A 13,427-nucleotide genomic window follows, 5' to 3' on the forward strand; every position below is an offset into this window, starting at 1 on the left:
TATAAAAAATAATTCGCTGCGAACAGGATTCGAACCTTTGCGGGAATATCCCATTGGATTTCGAGTCCAACGCCTTAACCACTCGGCCATAGAAGCACTAAATAAGTGCGTTGGTCAGCTGGTCAATATTTAATGTATTATCTAATTATAATGAAAACAAACTAATTCGCTGCGAACAGGATTCGAACCTGTGCGGGAATATCCCATTGGATTTCGAGTCCAACGCCTTAACCACTCGGCCATCGCAGCACTTATTAAGTGTGTTAGTCAGCTAGTCAAAATTTAATGTATTATCTAATTTTACAACAACAAAAAAAATAATTCGCAGCGAACAGGATTCGAACCTGTGCGGGAATATCCCATAGGATTTCGAGTCCATCGCCTTAACCCCTCGGCCATCGCAGCACTGATTAAGTGCGTTGGTCAGCTGGTCAACATTTAATGTATTATCTAATTATTATGAAAACAAACTAATTCGCTGCGAACAGGATTCGAACCTGTGCGGGAATATCCCATTGGATTTCGAGTCCAACGCCTTAACCACTCGGCCATCGCAGCACTGATTTAGTGCGTTGGTCAACTGGTCAACATTTAATGTATTATCTAATTATTATGAAAACAAACTAATTCGCTGCGAACAGGATTCGAACCTGTGCGGGAATATCCCATTGGATTTCGAGTCCAACGCCTTAACCACTCGGCCATAGCAGCACTTATTAAGTGCGTTAGTCAGCTAGTCAACATTTAATGTATTATCTAATTTTACAACAACAAAAATAATAATTCGCTGCGAACAGGATTCGAACCTGTGCGGGAATATACCATTGGATTTCGAGTCCAACGCCTTAACCACTCGGCCATCGCAGCACTGATTAAGTGCGTTCGTCAGCTGGTCAACATTTATTGTATTATCTAATTATTATGAAAACAAACTAATTCGCTGCGAACAGGATTCGAACCTGTGCGGGAATATCCCATTGGATTTCGAGTCCAACGCCTTAACCACTCGGCCATAGCAGCACTGATTAAGTGCGTTGGTCAGCTGGTCAACATTTATTGTATTATCTAATTATTATGAAAACAAACTAATTCGCTGCAACAGGATTCGAACCTGTGCAGGAATATCCCATTGGATTTCGAGTCCAACGCCTTAACCACTCGGCCATCGCAGCACTGATTAAGTGCGTTGGCCGGCTGGTCAACATTTATTGTATTATCGGATTTTATAAAAAATAATTCGCTGCGAACAGGATTCGAACCTTTGCGGGAATATCCCATTGGATTTCGAGTCCAACGCCTTAACCACTCGGCCATAGAAGCACTAAATAAGTGCGTTGGTCAGCTGGTCAATATTTAATGTATTATCTAATTATAATGAAAACAAACTAATTCGCTGCGAACAGGATTCGAACCTGTGCGGGAATATCCCATTGGATTTCGAGTCCAACGCCTTAACCACTCGGCCATCGCAGCACTTATTAAGTGTGTTAGTCAGCTAGTCAAAATTTAATGTATTATCTAATTTTACAACAACAAAAAAATAATTCGCTGCGAACAGGATTCGAACCTGTGCGGGAATATCCCATTGGATTTCGAGTCCAACGCCTTAACCACTCGGCCATCGCAGCACTGATTAAGTGCGTTGGTCAGCTGGTCAACATTTAATGTATTATCTAATTATTATGAAAACAAACTAATTCGCTGCGAACAGGATTCGAACCTGTGCGGGAATATCCCATTGGATTTCGAGTCCAACGCCTTAACCACTCGGCCATCGCAGCACTGATTAAGTGCGTTGGCCGGCTGGTCAACATTTATTGTATTATCGGATTTTATAAAAAATAATTCGCTGCGAACAGGATTCGAACCTGTGCGGGAATATCCCATTGGATTTCGAGTCCAACGCCTTAACCACTCGGCCATCGCAGCACTAAATAAGTGCGTTAGTCAGCTAGTCAAAATTTAATGTATTATCTAATTTTACAACAACAAAAAAAATAATTCGCAGCGAACAGGATTCGAACCTGTGCGGGAATATCCCATAGGATTTCGAGTCCATCGCTTTAACCCCTCGGCCATCGCAGCACTGATTAAGTGCGTTGGTCAGCTGGTCAACATTTAATGTATTATCTAATTATTATGAAAACAAACTAATTCGCTGCGAACAGGATTCGAACCTGTGCGGGAATATCCCATTGGATTTCGAGTCCAACGCCTTAACCACTCGGCCATCGCAGCACTGATTTAGTGCGTTGGTCAGCTGGTCAACATTTAATGTATTATCTAATTATTATGAAAACAAACTAATTCGCTGCGAACAGGATTCGAACCTGTGCGGGAATATCCCATTGGATTTCGAGTCCAACGCCTTAACCACTCGGCCATAGCAGCACTTATTAAGTGCGTTAGTCAGCTAGTCAACATTTAATGTATTATCTAATTTTACAACAACAAAAATAATAATTCGCTGCGAACAGGATTCGAACCTGTGCGGGAATATACCATTGAATTTCGAGTCCAACGCCTTAACCACTCGGCCATCGCAGCACTGATTAAGTGCGTTCGTCAGCTGGTCAACATTTATTGTATTATCTAATTATTATAAAAACAAACAAATTCGCTGCGAACAGGATTCGAACCTGTACGGGAATATCCCATTGGATTTCGAGACCAACGCCTTAACCACTCGGCCTGCGCAGCACTGATTAAGTGCGTTGGTCAGCTAGTCAAGATTTAATGTATTATCTAATTTTACAACAACTAAAATAATAATTCGCTGCGAACAGGATTCGAACCTGTGCGGGAATATCCCATTGGATTTCGAGTCCAACGCCTTAACCACTCGGCCATCGCAGCACTGATTAAGTGCGTTCGCCGGCTGGTCAACATTTATTGTATTATCGGATTTTATAAAAAATAATTCGCTGCGAACAGGATTCGAACCTTTGCGGGAATATCCCATTGGATTTCGAGTCCAACGCCTTAACCACTCGGCCATAGAAGCACTAAATAAGTGCGTTGGTCAGCTGGTCAATATTTAATGTATTATCTAATTATAATGAAAACAAACTAATTCGCTGCGAACAGGATTCGAACCTGTGCGGGAATATCCCATTGGATTTCGAGTCCAACGCCTTAACCACTCGGCCATCGCAGCACTTATTAAGTGTGTTAGTCAGCTAGTCAAAATTTAATGTATTATCTAATTTTACAACAACAAAAAAAATAATTCGCAGCGAACAGGATTCGAACCTGTGCGGGAATATCCCATAGGATTTCGAGTCCATCGCCTTAACCCCTCGGCCATCGCAGCACTGATTAAGTGCGTTGGTCAGCTGGTCAACATTTAATGTATTATCTAATTATTATGAAAACAAACTAATTCGCTGCGAACAGGATTCGAACCTGTGCGGGAATATCCCATTGGATTTCGAGTCCAACGCCTTAACCACTCGGCCATCGCAGCACTGATTTAGTGCGTTGGTCAGCTGGTCAACATTTAATGTATTATCTAATTATTATGAAAACAAACTAATTCGCTGCGAACAGGATTCGAACCTGTGCGGGAATATCCCATTGGATTTCGAGTCCAACGCCTTAACCACTCGGCCATAGCAGCACTTATTAAGTGCGTTAGTCAGCTAGTCAACATTTAATGTATTATCTAATTTTACAACAACAAAAATAATAATTCGCTGCGAACAGGATTCGAACCTGTGCGGGAATATACCATTGGATTTCGAGTCCAACGCCTTAACCACTCGGCCATCGCAGCACTGATTAAGTGCGTTCGTCAGCTGGTCAACATTTAATGTATTATCTAATTATTATAAAAACAAACAAATTCGCTGCGAACAGGATTCGAACCTGTACGGGAATATCCCATTGGATTTCGAGACCAACGCCTTAACCACTCGGCCTGCGCAGCACTGATTAAGTGCGTTGGCCGGCTGGTCAACATTTATTGTATTATCGGATTTTATAAAAAATAAATCGCTGCGAACAGGATTCGAACCTGTGCGGGAATATCCCATTGGATTTCGAGTCCAACGCCTTAACCACTCGGCCATCGCAGCACTGATTAAGTGCGTTGGTCATCTGGTCAACATTTAATTTATTATATAATTTTACAACAACTAAAATATTAATTCGCTGCGAACAGGATTCGAACCTGTGCGGGAATATCCCATTGGATTTCGAGTCATACGCCTTAACCACTCGGCCATCGCAGCACTGATTAAGTGCGTTGGCCGGCTGGTCAACATTTATTGTATTATCGGATTTTATAAAAAATAATTCGCTGCGAACAGGATTCGAACCTGTGCGGGAATATCCCATTGGATTTCGAGTCCAACGCCTTAACCACTCGGCCATCGCAGCACTGATTAAGTGCGTTGGTCATCTGGTCAACATTTAATTTATTATATAATTTTACAACAACAAAAAAAATAATTCGGTGCGAACAGGATTCGAACCTGTGCGGAAATATCCCGTTGGATTTCGAGTCCAACGCCTTAACCACTCGGCCATCGCAGCACTGATTAAGTGCGTTCGTCAGCTGGTCAACATTTAATGTATTATCTAATTATTATAAAAACAAACAAATTCGCTGCGAACAGGATTCGAACCTGTGCGGGAATATCCCATTGGATTTCGAGTCCAACGCCTTAACCACTCGGCCATCGCAGCACTGATTAAGTGCGTTCGTCAGCTGGTCAACATTTAATGTATTATCTAATTATTATAAAAACAAACAAATTCGCTGCGAACAGGATTCGAACCTGTGCGGGAATATCCCATTGGATTTCGAGTCCAACGCCTTAACCACTCGGCCATCGCAGCACTGATTAAGTGCGTTGGCCGGCTGGTCAACATTTATTGTATTATCGGATTTTATAAAAAATAATTCGCTTCTAACAGGATTCGAACCTGTGCGGGAATATCCCATTGGATTTCGAGTCCAACGCCTTAACCACTCGACCATCGCAGCACTGATTAAGTGCGTTGGTCATCTGGTCAACATTTAATTTATTATATAATTTTACAACAACAAAAAAAATAATTCGCTGCGAACAGGATTCGAACCTGTGCGGGAATATCCCATTGGATTTCGAGTCCAACGCCTTAACCACTCGGCCATCGCAGCACTTATTAAGTGTGTTAGTCAGCTAGTCAAAATTTAATGTATTATCTAATTTTACAACAACAAAAAAATAATTCGCTGCGAACAGGATTCGAACCTGTGCGGGAATATCCCATTGGATTTCGAGTCCAACGCCTTAACCACTCGGCCATCGCAGCACTGATTAAGTGCGTTGGTCAGCTGGTCAACATTTAATGTATTATCTAATTATTATGAAAACAAACTAATTCGCTGCGAACAGGATTCGAACCTGTGCGGGAACATCCCATTGGATTTCGAGTCCAACGCCTTAACCACTCGGCCATCGCAGCACTGATTAAGTGCGTTGGCCGGCTGTTCAACATTTATTGTATTATCGGATTTTATAAAAAATAATTCGCTGCGAACAGGATTCAAACCTGTGCGGGAATATCCCATTGGATTTCGAGTCCAACGCCTTAACCACTCGGCCATCGCAGCACTGATTAAGTGCGTTGGTCAGCTGGTCAACATTTAATGTATTATCTAATTATTATGAAAACAAACTAATTCGCTGCGAACAGGATTCGAACCTGTGCGGGAACATCCCATTGGATTTCGAGTCCAACGCCTTAACCACTCGGCCATCGCAGCACTGATTAAGTGCGTTGGTCAGCTGGTCAACATTTAATGTATTATATAATTATTATAAAAACAAACAAATTCGCTGCGAACAGGATTCCAACCTGTGCGGGAATATCCCATTGGATTTCGAGTCCAACGCCTTAACCACTCGGCCAGCGCAGCACTGATTAAGTGCGTTGGTCAGCTAGCCACGATTTCATGTATTATCTAATTTTACAACAACAAAAAAATAATTCGCTGCGAACAGGATTCGAACCTGTGCGGGAATGTCCCTTTGGATGTCGAGTCCTACGCCTTAACCACTCGGCCAGCGCAGCACTGATGAAGTGCGTTGGTCAGCTAGTCAAAATTTAATGTATTATCTAATTTTACAACAACAAAAAAAATAATTCGCTGCGAACAGGATTCGAACCTGTGCGGGAATATCCCATTGGATTTCGAGTCCAACACCTTAACCACTCGGCCAGCGGAGCACTGATTAAGTGCGTTAGTCAGCTAGTCAAAATTTAATGTATTATCTAATTTTACAACAACAAAAAAAATAATTCGCTGCGAACGGGATTCGAACCTGTGCGGGAATATCCCATTGGATTTCGAGTCCAACGCCTTAACCACTCGGCCATCGCAGCACTGATTAAGATGGTTGGTCAGCCAGTCAACATTTTATGTATTATCTAATTATTATGAAAACAAACTAATTCGCTGCGAACAGGATTCGAACCTGTGCGGGAATATCCCATTGTATTTCGGGTCCAACGCCTTAACCACTCGGCCATTGCAGCACTGTTTAACGCGTTGGTCAGCTGGTCAACATTTAATGTATTATCTAATTTTACAACAAAAAAAATAATAATTCGCTGCAAACAGGATTCGAACCTGTTCGGGAAAACCCCATTGGATTTCGAGTCCAACGCCTTAACCACTCGGCCATCGCAGCACTGATTAAGTGCGTTGGCCGGCTGGTCAACATTTAATGTATTATCGGATTTTATCAAAAATAATTCGCTGCGAACAGGATTCGAACCTGTGCGGGAATATCCCATTGGATTTCGAGTCCAACGCCTTAATCACTCGACCATCGCAGCACTAAATAAGTGCGTTGGTCAGCTGGTCAACATTTAATGTATTATGTAATTTTTGCAACAACAAAAAAAATAATTCGCTGCGAACAGGATTCGAACCTGTGCGGGAATATCCCATTGGATTTCGAGTCCAACACCTTAACCACTCGGCCAGCGGAGCACTGATTAAGTGCGTTAGTCAGCTAGTCAAAATTTAATGTATTATCTAATTTTACAACAACAAAAAAAATAATTCGCTGCGAACGGGATTCGAACCTGTGCGGGAATATCCCATTGGATTTCGAGTCCAACGCCTTAACCACTCGGCCATCGCAGCACTGATTAAGATGGTTGGTCAGCCAGTCAACATTTTATGTATTATCTAATTATTATGAAAACAAACTAATTCGCTGCGAACAGGATTCGAACCTGTGCGGGAATATCCCATTGTATTTCGGGTCCAACGCCTTAACCACTCGGCCATTGCAGCACTGTTTAACGCGTTGGTCAGCTGGTCAACATTTAATGTATTATCTAATTTTACAACAAAAAAAATAATAATTCGCTGCAAACAGGATTCGAACCTGTTCGGGAAAACCCCATTGGATTTCGAGTCCAACGCCTTAACCACTCGGCCATCGCAGCACTGATTAAGTGCGTTGGCCGGCTGGTCAACATTTAATGTATTATCGGATTTTATCAAAAATAATTCGCTGCGAACAGGATTCGAACCTGTGCGGGAATATCCCATTGGATTTCGAGTCCAACGCCTTAATCACTCGACCATCGCAGCACTAAATAAGTGCGTTGGTCAGCTGGTCAACATTTAATGTATTATGTAATTTTTGCAACAACAAAAAAAATAATTCGCTGCTAACAGGATTCGAACCTGTGCAGGCTTATCCCATTGGATCTCGATTCCAACGCCTTAACCACTCGGCCAGCGCAGCACTGATTAAGTGCGTTGGTCAGCTGGTCAACATTTAATGTATTATCTAATTTTACAACAAATTAATAATAATTCGCTGCGAACAGGATTCGAACCTGTGCGGGAATATCCAATTGGATTTAGTGTCGAACGTCTTAACCACTCGGCCAACGCAGCACTGTTTAACGCGTTGGTCAGCTGGTCAACATTTAATGTATTATCTAATTTTACAACAACAAAAACAATAATTCGCTGCGAACAGGATTCGAGCATGTGCGGGAATATCCTATTGGATTTCGAGACCAACGCCTTAACCACTCGGCCATCGCAGCACTCATTAAGTGCGTTGGCCGGCTGGTCAACATTTAATGTATTATCGGATTTTATAAAAAATAATTCGCTGTGAACAGGATTCGAACCTGTGCGGGAATATCCCATTGGATTTCGATTCCAACGCCTTAATCACTCGACCATCGCAGCACTGATTAAGTGCGTTGGTCAGCTAGTCAACATTTAATGTATTATGTAATTTTTGCAACAACAAAAAAAAATAATTCGCTGCGAACAGGATTCGAACCTGTGCAGGCTTATCGCATTGGATTTCGATTCCAACGCCTTAACCAGTCGGCCATAGAAGCACTAAATAAGTGCGTTGGTCAGCTGGTCAACATTTAATGTATTATCTAATTATTATGAAAACAAACTAATTCGCTGCGAACAGGATTCGAACCTGTGCGGGAATATCCCATTGGATTTCGATTCCAACGCCTTAACCACTCGGCCATCGCAGCACTGTTTAACGCGTTGGTCAGCTGGTCAACATTTAATGCATTATCTAATTTTACAACAAAAAAAATAATAATTCGCTGCAAACAGGATTCGAACCTGTTGGGGAAAACCCCATTGGATTTCGAGTCCAACGCCTTAACCACTCGGCCATCGCAGCACTGATTTAGTGCGTTGGTCAGCTGGTCAACATTTAATGTATTATCTAATTATTATGAAAACAAATTAATTCGCTGCGAACAGGATTCGAACCTGTGCGGGAATATCCCATTGGATTTCGAGTCCAACGCCTTAACCACTCGGCCAGCGCAGCACTGATTAAGTGCGTTGGTCAGCTGGTCAACATTTAATGTATTATCTAATTATTATGAAAACAAACTAATTCGCTGCAACAGGATTCGAACCTGTGCGGGAATATCCCATTGGATTTCGAGTCCAACGCCTTAACCACTCGGCCAACGCAGCACTGATTAAGTGCGTTGGCCGGCTGGTCAACATTTATTGTATTGTCGGATTTTATAAAAAATAATTCGCTGCGAACAGGATTCGAACCTGTGCGGGAATATCCCATTGGATTTCGAGTCCAACGCCTTAACCACTCGGCCATCGCAGCACTTATTAGTGTGTTAGTCAGCTAGTCAAAATTTAATGTATTATCTAATTTTACAACAACAAAAAAATAATTCGCTGCGAACAGGATTCGAACCTGTGCGGGAATATCCCATTGGATTTCGAGTCCAACGCCTTAACCACTCGGCCATCGCAGCACTGATTAAGTGCGTTGGTCAGCTGGTGAACATTTAATGTATTATCTAATTATTATGAAAACAAACTAATTTGCTGCGAACAGGATTCGAACCTGTGCAGGAATATCCCATTGGATTTCGAGTCCAACGCCTTAACCACTCGGCCATCGCAGCACTGATTAAGTGCGTTGGCCGGCTGGTCAACATTTATTGTATTATCGGATTTTATAAAAAATAATTCGCTGCGAACAGGATTCGAACCTTTGCGGGAATATCCCATTGGATTTCGAGTCCAACGCCTTAACCACTCGGCCATAGAAGCACTAAATAAGTGCGTTGGTCAGCTGGTCAATATTTAATGTATTATCTAATTTTAATGAAAACAAACTAATTCGCTGCGAACAGGATTCGAACCTGTGCGGGAATATCCCATTGGATTTCGAGTCCAACGCCTTAACCACTCGGCCATCGTAGCACTGATTAAGTGCGTTGGTCAGCTGGTCAACATTTAATGTATTATCTAATTATTATGAAAACAAACTAATTCGCTGCGAACAGGATTCTAACCTGTGCGGGAATATCCCATTGGATTTCGAGTCCAACGCCTTAACCACTCGGCCATAGAAGCACTAAATAAGTGCGTTGGTCAGCTGGTCAATATTTAATGTATTATCTAATTTTAATGAAAACAAACTAATTCGCTGCGAACAGGATTCGAACCTGTGCGGGAATATCCCATTGGATTTCGAGTCCAACGCCTTAACCACTCGGCCATCGTAGCACTGATTAAGTGCGTTGGTCAGCTTGTCAACATTTAATGTATTATCTAATTATTATGAAAACAAACTAATTCGCTGCGAACAGGATTCTAACCTGTGCGGGAATATCCCATTGGATTTCGAGTCCAACGCCTTAACCACTAGGCCATCGCAGCACTGATTAAGTGCGTTGGCCGGCTGGTCAACATTTATTGTATTATCGGATTTTATAAAAAATAATTCGCTGCGAACAGGATTCGAACCTTTGCGGGAATATCCCATTGGATTTCGAGTCCAACGCCTTAACCACTCGGCCATAGAAGCACTAAATAAGTGCGTTAGTCAGCTAGTCAAAATTTAATGTATTATCTAATTTTACAACAACAAAAAAAATAATTCGCAGCGAATAGGATTCGAACCTGTGCGGGAATATCCCATAGGATTTCGAGTCCATCGCCTTAACCCCTCGGCCATCGCAGCACTGATTAAGTGCGTTGGTCAGCTGGTCAACATTTAATGTATTATCTAATTATTATGAAAACAAACTAATTCGCTGCGAACAGGATTCGAACCTGTGCGGGAATATCCCATTGGATTTCGAGTCCAACGCCTTAACCACTCGGCCATCGCAGCACTGATTTAGTGCGTTGGTCAGCTGGTCAACATTTAATGTATTATCTAATTATTATGAAAACAAACTAATTCGCTGCGAACAGGATTCGAACCTGTGCGGGAATATCCCATTGGATTTCGAGTCCAACGCCTTAACCACTCGGCCATCGCAGCACTTATTAAGTGTGTTAGTCAGCTAGTCAAAATTTAATGTATTATCTAATTTTATAACAACAAAAAAATAATTCGCTGCGAACAGGATTCGAACCTGTGCGGGAATATCCCATTGGATTTCGAGTCCAACGCCTTAACCACTCGGCCATAGAAGCACTAAATAAGTGCGTTAGTCAGCTAGTCAAAATTTAATGTATTACCTAATTTTACAACTACAAAAAAAATAATTCGCAGCGAACAGGATTCGAACCTGTGCGGGAATATCCCATAGGATTTCGAGTCCATCGCCTTAACCCCTCGGCCATCGCAGCACTGATTAAGTGCGTTGGTCAGCTGGTCAACATTTAATGTATTATCTAATTATTATGAAAACAAACTAATTCGCTGCGAACAGGATTCGAACCTGTGCGGGAATATCCCATTGGATTTCGAGTCCAACGCCTTAACCACTCGGCCATCGCAGCACTGATTAACGCCGGCTGGTCAACATTTATTGTATTATCGGATTTTATAAAAAATAATTCGCTGCGAACAGGATTCGAACCTTTGCGGGAATATCCCATTGGATTTCGAGTCCAACGCTTTAACCACTCGGCCATAGAAGCACTAAATAAGTGCGTTAGTCAGCTAGTCAAAATTTAATGTATTATCTAATTTTACAACAACAAAAAAAATAATTCGCAGCGAACAGGATTCGAAACTGTGCGGGAATATCCCATAGGATTTCGAGTCCATCGCCTTAACCCCTCGGCCATCGCAGCACTGATTAAGTGCGTTGGTCAGCTGGTCAACATTTAATGTATTATCTAATTATTATGAAAACAAACTAATTCGCTGCGAACAGGATTCGAACCTTTGCGGGAATATCCCATTGGATTTCGAGTCCAACACCTTAACCACTCGGCCATAGAAGCACTAAATAAGTGCGTTAGTCAGCTAGTCAAAATTTAATGTATTATCTAATTTTACAACAACAAAAAAAATAATTCGCAGCGAACAGGATTCGAACCTGTGCGGGAATATCCCATAGGATTTCGAGTCCATCGTCTTAACCCCTCGGCCATCGCAGCACTGATTAAGTGCGTTGGTCAGCTGGTCAACATTTAATGTATTATCTAATTATTATGAAAACAAACTAATTCGCTGCGAACAGGATTTGAACCTGTGCGGGAATATCCCATTGGATTTCGAGTCCAACGCCTTAACCACTCGGCCATCGCAGCACTGATTTAGTGCGTTGGTCAGCTGGTCAACATTTAATGTATTATCTAATTATTATGAAAACAAACTAATTCGCTGCGAACAGGATTCGAACCTGTGCGGGAATATCCCATTGGATTTCGAGTCCAACGCCTTAACCACTCGGCCATCGCAGCACTTATAAAGTGTGTTAGTCAGCTAGTCAAAATTTAATGTATTATCTAATTTTATAACAACAAAAAAATAATTCGCTGCGAACAGGATTCGAACCTGTGCGGGAATATCCCATTGGATTTCGAGTCCAACGCCTTAACCACTCGGCCATAGAAGCACTAAATAAGTGCGTTAGTCAGCTAGTCAAAATTTAATGTATTATCTAATTTTACAACTACAAAAAAAATAATTCGCAGCGAACAGGATTCGAACCTGTGCGGGAATATCCCATAGGATTTCGAGTCCATCGCCTTAACCCCTCGGCCATCGCAGCACTGATTAAGTGCGTTGGTCAGCTGGTCAACATTTAATGTATTATCTAATTATTATGAAAACAAACTAATTCGCTGCGAACAGGATTCGAACCTGTGCGGGAATATCCCATTGGATTTCGAGTCCAACGCCTTAACCACTCGGCCATCGCAGCACTGATTAACGCCGGCTGGTCAACATTTATTGTATTATCGGATTTTATAAAAAATAATTCGCTGCGAACAGGATTCGAACCTTTGCGGGAATATCCCATTGGATTTCGAGTCCAACGCTTTAACCACTCGGCCATAGAAGCACTAAATAAGTGCGTTAGTCAGCTAGTCAAAATTTAATGTATTATCTAATTTTACAACAACAAAAAAAATAATTCGCAGCGAACAGGATTCGAACCTGTGCGGGAATATCCCATAGGATTTCGAGTCCATCGCCTTAACCCCTCGGCCATCGCAGCACTGATTAAGTGCGTTGGTCAGCTGGTCAACATTTAATGTATTATCTAATTATTATGAAAACAAACTAATTCGCTGCGAACAGGATTCGAACCTGTGCGGGAATATCCCATTGGATTTCGAGTCCAACGCCTTAACCACTCGGCCATCGCAGCACTGATTTAGTGCGTTGGTCAGCTGGTCAACATTTAATGTATTATCTAATTATTATGAAAACAAACTAATTCGCTGCGAACAGGATTCGAACCTGTGCGGGAATATCCCATTGGATTTCGAGTCCAACGCCTTAACCACTCGGCCATCGCAGCACTTATTAAGTGTGTTAGTCAGCTAGTCAAAATTTAATGTATTATCTAATTTTATAACAACAAAAAAATAATTCGCTGCGAACAGGATTCGAACCTGTGCGGGAATATCCCATTGGATTTCGAGTCCAACGCCTTAACCACTCGGCCATCGCAGCACTTATTAAGTGTGTTAG

General features: G+C 41.9%; 60 non-coding genes across 60 annotated transcripts; all 60 read right to left on the reverse strand.

Annotated features, from left to right (window-relative positions):
- Nucleotides 1–167: 167 nt before the first annotated feature.
- On the reverse strand, nucleotides 168–249 carry Trnas-cga (transfer RNA serine (anticodon CGA)). Its single transcript has one exon. It is a non-coding gene; the product is annotated as a tRNA-Ser (tRNA).
- A 227-nt stretch (nucleotides 250–476) lies between these two features.
- Nucleotides 477–558, reverse strand: Trnas-cga (transfer RNA serine (anticodon CGA)). The gene has a single exon. It is a non-coding gene; the product is annotated as a tRNA-Ser (tRNA).
- A 71-nt stretch (nucleotides 559–629) lies between these two features.
- Nucleotides 630–711, reverse strand: Trnas-cga (transfer RNA serine (anticodon CGA)). Its single transcript has one exon. It is a non-coding gene; the product is annotated as a tRNA-Ser (tRNA).
- Nucleotides 712–785: 74 nt separating this feature from the next.
- Nucleotides 786–867, reverse strand: Trnas-cga (transfer RNA serine (anticodon CGA)). Its single transcript has one exon. It is a non-coding gene; the product is annotated as a tRNA-Ser (tRNA).
- Nucleotides 868–938: 71 nt separating this feature from the next.
- Trnas-cga (transfer RNA serine (anticodon CGA)) lies at nucleotides 939–1,020 on the reverse strand. Its single transcript has one exon. It is a non-coding gene; the product is annotated as a tRNA-Ser (tRNA).
- Nucleotides 1,021–1,091: 71 nt separating this feature from the next.
- On the reverse strand, nucleotides 1,092–1,172 carry Trnas-cga (transfer RNA serine (anticodon CGA)). Its single transcript has one exon. It is a non-coding gene; the product is annotated as a tRNA-Ser (tRNA).
- Nucleotides 1,173–1,391: 219 nt separating this feature from the next.
- Nucleotides 1,392–1,473, reverse strand: Trnas-cga (transfer RNA serine (anticodon CGA)). The gene has a single exon. It is a non-coding gene; the product is annotated as a tRNA-Ser (tRNA).
- A 73-nt stretch (nucleotides 1,474–1,546) lies between these two features.
- Nucleotides 1,547–1,628, reverse strand: Trnas-cga (transfer RNA serine (anticodon CGA)). Its single transcript has one exon. It is a non-coding gene; the product is annotated as a tRNA-Ser (tRNA).
- Nucleotides 1,629–1,699: 71 nt separating this feature from the next.
- Nucleotides 1,700–1,781, reverse strand: Trnas-cga (transfer RNA serine (anticodon CGA)). The gene has a single exon. It is a non-coding gene; the product is annotated as a tRNA-Ser (tRNA).
- A 66-nt stretch (nucleotides 1,782–1,847) lies between these two features.
- Trnas-cga (transfer RNA serine (anticodon CGA)) lies at nucleotides 1,848–1,929 on the reverse strand. The gene has a single exon. It is a non-coding gene; the product is annotated as a tRNA-Ser (tRNA).
- A 227-nt stretch (nucleotides 1,930–2,156) lies between these two features.
- Trnas-cga (transfer RNA serine (anticodon CGA)) lies at nucleotides 2,157–2,238 on the reverse strand. The gene has a single exon. It is a non-coding gene; the product is annotated as a tRNA-Ser (tRNA).
- Nucleotides 2,239–2,309: 71 nt separating this feature from the next.
- Nucleotides 2,310–2,391, reverse strand: Trnas-cga (transfer RNA serine (anticodon CGA)). The gene has a single exon. It is a non-coding gene; the product is annotated as a tRNA-Ser (tRNA).
- A 74-nt stretch (nucleotides 2,392–2,465) lies between these two features.
- On the reverse strand, nucleotides 2,466–2,547 carry Trnas-cga (transfer RNA serine (anticodon CGA)). The gene has a single exon. It is a non-coding gene; the product is annotated as a tRNA-Ser (tRNA).
- Nucleotides 2,548–2,774: 227 nt separating this feature from the next.
- Trnas-cga (transfer RNA serine (anticodon CGA)) lies at nucleotides 2,775–2,856 on the reverse strand. The gene has a single exon. It is a non-coding gene; the product is annotated as a tRNA-Ser (tRNA).
- Nucleotides 2,857–3,075: 219 nt separating this feature from the next.
- Nucleotides 3,076–3,157, reverse strand: Trnas-cga (transfer RNA serine (anticodon CGA)). Its single transcript has one exon. It is a non-coding gene; the product is annotated as a tRNA-Ser (tRNA).
- Nucleotides 3,158–3,384: 227 nt separating this feature from the next.
- Nucleotides 3,385–3,466, reverse strand: Trnas-cga (transfer RNA serine (anticodon CGA)). Its single transcript has one exon. It is a non-coding gene; the product is annotated as a tRNA-Ser (tRNA).
- Nucleotides 3,467–3,537: 71 nt separating this feature from the next.
- On the reverse strand, nucleotides 3,538–3,619 carry Trnas-cga (transfer RNA serine (anticodon CGA)). Its single transcript has one exon. It is a non-coding gene; the product is annotated as a tRNA-Ser (tRNA).
- Nucleotides 3,620–3,693: 74 nt separating this feature from the next.
- Trnas-cga (transfer RNA serine (anticodon CGA)) lies at nucleotides 3,694–3,775 on the reverse strand. The gene has a single exon. It is a non-coding gene; the product is annotated as a tRNA-Ser (tRNA).
- A 219-nt stretch (nucleotides 3,776–3,994) lies between these two features.
- Nucleotides 3,995–4,076, reverse strand: Trnas-cga (transfer RNA serine (anticodon CGA)). The gene has a single exon. It is a non-coding gene; the product is annotated as a tRNA-Ser (tRNA).
- A 74-nt stretch (nucleotides 4,077–4,150) lies between these two features.
- Nucleotides 4,151–4,232, reverse strand: Trnas-cga (transfer RNA serine (anticodon CGA)). Its single transcript has one exon. It is a non-coding gene; the product is annotated as a tRNA-Ser (tRNA).
- Nucleotides 4,233–4,298: 66 nt separating this feature from the next.
- Nucleotides 4,299–4,380, reverse strand: Trnas-cga (transfer RNA serine (anticodon CGA)). Its single transcript has one exon. It is a non-coding gene; the product is annotated as a tRNA-Ser (tRNA).
- A 74-nt stretch (nucleotides 4,381–4,454) lies between these two features.
- Trnas-cga (transfer RNA serine (anticodon CGA)) lies at nucleotides 4,455–4,536 on the reverse strand. The gene has a single exon. It is a non-coding gene; the product is annotated as a tRNA-Ser (tRNA).
- A 71-nt stretch (nucleotides 4,537–4,607) lies between these two features.
- On the reverse strand, nucleotides 4,608–4,689 carry Trnas-cga (transfer RNA serine (anticodon CGA)). Its single transcript has one exon. It is a non-coding gene; the product is annotated as a tRNA-Ser (tRNA).
- Nucleotides 4,690–4,760: 71 nt separating this feature from the next.
- On the reverse strand, nucleotides 4,761–4,842 carry Trnas-cga (transfer RNA serine (anticodon CGA)). The gene has a single exon. It is a non-coding gene; the product is annotated as a tRNA-Ser (tRNA).
- A 66-nt stretch (nucleotides 4,843–4,908) lies between these two features.
- Nucleotides 4,909–4,987, reverse strand: Trnas-cga (transfer RNA serine (anticodon CGA)). Its single transcript has one exon. It is a non-coding gene; the product is annotated as a tRNA-Ser (tRNA).
- A 77-nt stretch (nucleotides 4,988–5,064) lies between these two features.
- Nucleotides 5,065–5,146, reverse strand: Trnas-cga (transfer RNA serine (anticodon CGA)). The gene has a single exon. It is a non-coding gene; the product is annotated as a tRNA-Ser (tRNA).
- A 73-nt stretch (nucleotides 5,147–5,219) lies between these two features.
- Trnas-cga (transfer RNA serine (anticodon CGA)) lies at nucleotides 5,220–5,301 on the reverse strand. Its single transcript has one exon. It is a non-coding gene; the product is annotated as a tRNA-Ser (tRNA).
- A 71-nt stretch (nucleotides 5,302–5,372) lies between these two features.
- Nucleotides 5,373–5,454, reverse strand: Trnas-cga (transfer RNA serine (anticodon CGA)). The gene has a single exon. It is a non-coding gene; the product is annotated as a tRNA-Ser (tRNA).
- Nucleotides 5,455–5,520: 66 nt separating this feature from the next.
- Nucleotides 5,521–5,602, reverse strand: Trnas-cga (transfer RNA serine (anticodon CGA)). The gene has a single exon. It is a non-coding gene; the product is annotated as a tRNA-Ser (tRNA).
- A 71-nt stretch (nucleotides 5,603–5,673) lies between these two features.
- Trnas-cga (transfer RNA serine (anticodon CGA)) lies at nucleotides 5,674–5,755 on the reverse strand. The gene has a single exon. It is a non-coding gene; the product is annotated as a tRNA-Ser (tRNA).
- Nucleotides 5,756–5,826: 71 nt separating this feature from the next.
- Trnas-cga (transfer RNA serine (anticodon CGA)) lies at nucleotides 5,827–5,908 on the reverse strand. Its single transcript has one exon. It is a non-coding gene; the product is annotated as a tRNA-Ser (tRNA).
- A 229-nt stretch (nucleotides 5,909–6,137) lies between these two features.
- Nucleotides 6,138–6,219, reverse strand: Trnas-cga (transfer RNA serine (anticodon CGA)). Its single transcript has one exon. It is a non-coding gene; the product is annotated as a tRNA-Ser (tRNA).
- A 74-nt stretch (nucleotides 6,220–6,293) lies between these two features.
- On the reverse strand, nucleotides 6,294–6,375 carry Trnas-cga (transfer RNA serine (anticodon CGA)). The gene has a single exon. It is a non-coding gene; the product is annotated as a tRNA-Ser (tRNA).
- A 226-nt stretch (nucleotides 6,376–6,601) lies between these two features.
- On the reverse strand, nucleotides 6,602–6,683 carry Trnas-cga (transfer RNA serine (anticodon CGA)). Its single transcript has one exon. It is a non-coding gene; the product is annotated as a tRNA-Ser (tRNA).
- A 66-nt stretch (nucleotides 6,684–6,749) lies between these two features.
- On the reverse strand, nucleotides 6,750–6,831 carry Trnas-cga (transfer RNA serine (anticodon CGA)). Its single transcript has one exon. It is a non-coding gene; the product is annotated as a tRNA-Ser (tRNA).
- Nucleotides 6,832–6,906: 75 nt separating this feature from the next.
- Trnas-cga (transfer RNA serine (anticodon CGA)) lies at nucleotides 6,907–6,988 on the reverse strand. The gene has a single exon. It is a non-coding gene; the product is annotated as a tRNA-Ser (tRNA).
- A 74-nt stretch (nucleotides 6,989–7,062) lies between these two features.
- Nucleotides 7,063–7,144, reverse strand: Trnas-cga (transfer RNA serine (anticodon CGA)). The gene has a single exon. It is a non-coding gene; the product is annotated as a tRNA-Ser (tRNA).
- A 226-nt stretch (nucleotides 7,145–7,370) lies between these two features.
- Trnas-cga (transfer RNA serine (anticodon CGA)) lies at nucleotides 7,371–7,452 on the reverse strand. The gene has a single exon. It is a non-coding gene; the product is annotated as a tRNA-Ser (tRNA).
- A 66-nt stretch (nucleotides 7,453–7,518) lies between these two features.
- Trnas-cga (transfer RNA serine (anticodon CGA)) lies at nucleotides 7,519–7,600 on the reverse strand. The gene has a single exon. It is a non-coding gene; the product is annotated as a tRNA-Ser (tRNA).
- Nucleotides 7,601–8,444: 844 nt separating this feature from the next.
- Trnas-cga (transfer RNA serine (anticodon CGA)) lies at nucleotides 8,445–8,526 on the reverse strand. Its single transcript has one exon. It is a non-coding gene; the product is annotated as a tRNA-Ser (tRNA).
- Nucleotides 8,527–8,599: 73 nt separating this feature from the next.
- On the reverse strand, nucleotides 8,600–8,681 carry Trnas-cga (transfer RNA serine (anticodon CGA)). Its single transcript has one exon. It is a non-coding gene; the product is annotated as a tRNA-Ser (tRNA).
- Nucleotides 8,682–8,752: 71 nt separating this feature from the next.
- On the reverse strand, nucleotides 8,753–8,834 carry Trnas-cga (transfer RNA serine (anticodon CGA)). The gene has a single exon. It is a non-coding gene; the product is annotated as a tRNA-Ser (tRNA).
- A 71-nt stretch (nucleotides 8,835–8,905) lies between these two features.
- Trnas-cga (transfer RNA serine (anticodon CGA)) lies at nucleotides 8,906–8,986 on the reverse strand. The gene has a single exon. It is a non-coding gene; the product is annotated as a tRNA-Ser (tRNA).
- A 66-nt stretch (nucleotides 8,987–9,052) lies between these two features.
- Nucleotides 9,053–9,134, reverse strand: Trnas-cga (transfer RNA serine (anticodon CGA)). The gene has a single exon. It is a non-coding gene; the product is annotated as a tRNA-Ser (tRNA).
- Nucleotides 9,135–9,206: 72 nt separating this feature from the next.
- On the reverse strand, nucleotides 9,207–9,288 carry Trnas-cga (transfer RNA serine (anticodon CGA)). Its single transcript has one exon. It is a non-coding gene; the product is annotated as a tRNA-Ser (tRNA).
- Nucleotides 9,289–9,359: 71 nt separating this feature from the next.
- Nucleotides 9,360–9,441, reverse strand: Trnas-cga (transfer RNA serine (anticodon CGA)). The gene has a single exon. It is a non-coding gene; the product is annotated as a tRNA-Ser (tRNA).
- Nucleotides 9,442–9,660: 219 nt separating this feature from the next.
- Nucleotides 9,661–9,742, reverse strand: Trnas-cga (transfer RNA serine (anticodon CGA)). Its single transcript has one exon. It is a non-coding gene; the product is annotated as a tRNA-Ser (tRNA).
- A 224-nt stretch (nucleotides 9,743–9,966) lies between these two features.
- On the reverse strand, nucleotides 9,967–10,048 carry Trnas-cga (transfer RNA serine (anticodon CGA)). The gene has a single exon. It is a non-coding gene; the product is annotated as a tRNA-Ser (tRNA).
- Nucleotides 10,049–10,119: 71 nt separating this feature from the next.
- Trnas-cga (transfer RNA serine (anticodon CGA)) lies at nucleotides 10,120–10,201 on the reverse strand. The gene has a single exon. It is a non-coding gene; the product is annotated as a tRNA-Ser (tRNA).
- Nucleotides 10,202–10,576: 375 nt separating this feature from the next.
- Nucleotides 10,577–10,658, reverse strand: Trnas-cga (transfer RNA serine (anticodon CGA)). The gene has a single exon. It is a non-coding gene; the product is annotated as a tRNA-Ser (tRNA).
- Nucleotides 10,659–10,729: 71 nt separating this feature from the next.
- Nucleotides 10,730–10,811, reverse strand: Trnas-cga (transfer RNA serine (anticodon CGA)). Its single transcript has one exon. It is a non-coding gene; the product is annotated as a tRNA-Ser (tRNA).
- A 73-nt stretch (nucleotides 10,812–10,884) lies between these two features.
- On the reverse strand, nucleotides 10,885–10,966 carry Trnas-cga (transfer RNA serine (anticodon CGA)). The gene has a single exon. It is a non-coding gene; the product is annotated as a tRNA-Ser (tRNA).
- Nucleotides 10,967–11,193: 227 nt separating this feature from the next.
- On the reverse strand, nucleotides 11,194–11,275 carry Trnas-cga (transfer RNA serine (anticodon CGA)). The gene has a single exon. It is a non-coding gene; the product is annotated as a tRNA-Ser (tRNA).
- Nucleotides 11,276–11,952: 677 nt separating this feature from the next.
- On the reverse strand, nucleotides 11,953–12,034 carry Trnas-cga (transfer RNA serine (anticodon CGA)). The gene has a single exon. It is a non-coding gene; the product is annotated as a tRNA-Ser (tRNA).
- A 71-nt stretch (nucleotides 12,035–12,105) lies between these two features.
- Nucleotides 12,106–12,187, reverse strand: Trnas-cga (transfer RNA serine (anticodon CGA)). The gene has a single exon. It is a non-coding gene; the product is annotated as a tRNA-Ser (tRNA).
- Nucleotides 12,188–12,260: 73 nt separating this feature from the next.
- Trnas-cga (transfer RNA serine (anticodon CGA)) lies at nucleotides 12,261–12,342 on the reverse strand. The gene has a single exon. It is a non-coding gene; the product is annotated as a tRNA-Ser (tRNA).
- A 227-nt stretch (nucleotides 12,343–12,569) lies between these two features.
- Trnas-cga (transfer RNA serine (anticodon CGA)) lies at nucleotides 12,570–12,651 on the reverse strand. The gene has a single exon. It is a non-coding gene; the product is annotated as a tRNA-Ser (tRNA).
- A 368-nt stretch (nucleotides 12,652–13,019) lies between these two features.
- Nucleotides 13,020–13,101, reverse strand: Trnas-cga (transfer RNA serine (anticodon CGA)). Its single transcript has one exon. It is a non-coding gene; the product is annotated as a tRNA-Ser (tRNA).
- A 71-nt stretch (nucleotides 13,102–13,172) lies between these two features.
- On the reverse strand, nucleotides 13,173–13,254 carry Trnas-cga (transfer RNA serine (anticodon CGA)). The gene has a single exon. It is a non-coding gene; the product is annotated as a tRNA-Ser (tRNA).
- Nucleotides 13,255–13,327: 73 nt separating this feature from the next.
- Trnas-cga (transfer RNA serine (anticodon CGA)) lies at nucleotides 13,328–13,409 on the reverse strand. The gene has a single exon. It is a non-coding gene; the product is annotated as a tRNA-Ser (tRNA).
- Nucleotides 13,410–13,427: the final 18 nt, after the last annotated feature.

Source organism: Ascidiella aspersa, chromosome 1 (assembly GCF_963924565.1).
Source record: "Ascidiella aspersa chromosome 1, kaAscAspe10.2, whole genome shotgun sequence".
Lineage (NCBI taxonomy): Eukaryota > Metazoa > Chordata > Ascidiacea > Phlebobranchia > Ascidiidae > Ascidiella > Ascidiella aspersa.